This window comes from Triticum aestivum, chromosome 3D, assembly GCF_018294505.1.
Source record: "Triticum aestivum cultivar Chinese Spring chromosome 3D, IWGSC CS RefSeq v2.1, whole genome shotgun sequence".
NCBI classification, from domain to species: domain Eukaryota; kingdom Viridiplantae; phylum Streptophyta; class Magnoliopsida; order Poales; family Poaceae; genus Triticum; species Triticum aestivum.
The window spans coordinates 8,282,535-8,284,856 of record NC_057802.1 but is presented as its reverse complement, the minus strand read 5'-3'; positions in this window follow the sequence as shown (position 1 = coordinate 8,284,856).

Genomic DNA, 2,322 nt, shown 5'->3' with positions numbered 1-2,322 from the left:
TAACATACCTCTTTTTCCTTTTTGAAGACAGTCATATATATCTATGTGATACTAAATTCCATTTTTAATCCAACATAATGATCTAACCAATAGAAATATGGCAATTCTAACTGGTGAATGTTTATTGGGAAGGAAATCCCAGCAAACGCCCTCGCAGCGGTTGGATCATGATCAAACGATGGCCTTCATTTTCTGAAAAAAAAATCTTTTTCTATGAAGGAATTACCATGCTAGTCCAAAGAAATTGCCACCCCTATAACTAAAATTGCGATGAATATTGTTTGCAAATACTATCCTCCCCAACAAATGTTTGCCGGTGGACTTAAGTAGCTATAAATATTAGTAAAGCAGCTTCCTTTTGATTTATCTTCCCTTTGGAACTTAAGTAGCTACAGCAGCTTAAATTTTCGCAAATTTTAACATGCTCCCTCTTACCCCTTGTTATTACATATGAGGTAATAAGATAAGAGTGACCATTAATTAATGTGATCAACGGCTCAGATCTACTACATACTCTTGCCTCTCATGTGAAAATAGGGGGTAAGAGGGAGCATGCTAAAACTGCTCTTAAATTTTACATATATAATACATGCATAGTAATTCAAATATTAATTCATTTGGTGTCGGTCCGCACCCCAGCATGGAGGTGTGGTATGCATCTTATATGCGTCCACTTAAGCTACCTGCACAGATGTCGACGTTGCATGATCTTTAGCAGGTTGGGTCGCTCACATGGATCAACTACTACAACCGCTTGCCAACCCACGCCTTTGAAAAGCTGATGATGATTGAACGGTTGATTTAGCCATAGTATAGTACTCCAGGAGGAGTACTACTTACTTCCAGAATAATCCATGCAACATGCGCACGAACGAACCTAGCTGGTGCAAATATGCCCCGTCAATCTTATAACTAAGGCGAGGATCTGCCCATTTTAGGATCCAACACATGCGTGTACAATTTATATTCTGAAACATAAATATACATATTATTGCAGTCAACTACTGTTCCTATGTCGTCGCGAAAAGAAAACTACTCTTCTTACGGTATATAAGTACCATGGTCACTGAAATTTCTGAAGTTTCACATATTTCAGTGGGGTTCGAAATATTTTTAACCCCAAAATTTTGATCCAAATTCAAAATGAATATAAATTATTTTAAAATTCATTAAAATTAAGTGAAATTTGAAATCTCAAAATCCGAAATAATTTCCAAAATATGCGAAATTTCCGAAATTTCGCATATTTCAGTGAGCTCCGAAATTATTTTGTTTTCGAAATTAAAAACCTTGATAAGTACTGCCTCCGTCGTAAAATATAAGGTGTGTTTTTTCTTTATAATCAAACCTTTCTATATTTGATCAAATGTGTAGGAAGCAACATCTATGACAACAAATAAATAAATATAAAAATATATTTCATGATGGATATATGGTTCTGATCTGTTACTATAGATAGTTATACATTTTTCCCTAGGTTAAACTTAGAAAATGTTTTTTTTACATAAAATAACATGTCTTGCATCTTTGAACAAAGTGGTTTTGTTCGAACCATGCAAGAGATCCAGTTACATGTGATTAATATAGAAGAAGAGAGGAGAACAAAGACTCCGGGTATAGGATAGAGTGATTTTTTTTCTTCCGGAATACGTAAAGTTTGCGTATCTTTTCATTGAAAGAAGAAATTCAAACGAGAACAGAGTGATTAATTCCCGTAGGATTAACAGTTACTACTAAAATTCCATTATAACTTCCCTTCAAAAGGCAGTAACCGAGAGAAATTGTTAATCAACAGCTCTGGATTGACAATTGGAACCAAGCAATGAATTAGCAGCCCACGTTATGCTTCGGCTGCAGGCTGATCGCGCTGACCGTTCAACACGCGCATATGCGCCCCACGTCGGCGCTCCTTTGCACATGCGTGCATGATATGCATGTTCTACCTACAACATACCAGTACATACGCGTTGAGTATAAATAATTACCTAGCTAGGCGTATTATATATGTACTCTTTACCTGTATTTCTGAGTTTATTTTAGTTAGGCATAGCTCCATCTCCATGCGCCTAGTACGTCGGCCAAAGATGATTGCAACTGGCCGTACTTGTCATTGGAAAAGTCCCAAGTGGAAGATGTGAGTACGCCATCGCTCTCTCGTTTACGTCTCCTGCCTGCCTGCTGCCTAACTAGCAGCCATTCATGCACGGCAGGGTTCCATCCAAAACCGCCCGGTGGCTTTGGCTTGGCCTGTGATGGATGTGACCACAAGCTTGTCACACGCCATGGTGCTTTCAACAAACCAAGCAGAGCGCTACGTGTCCA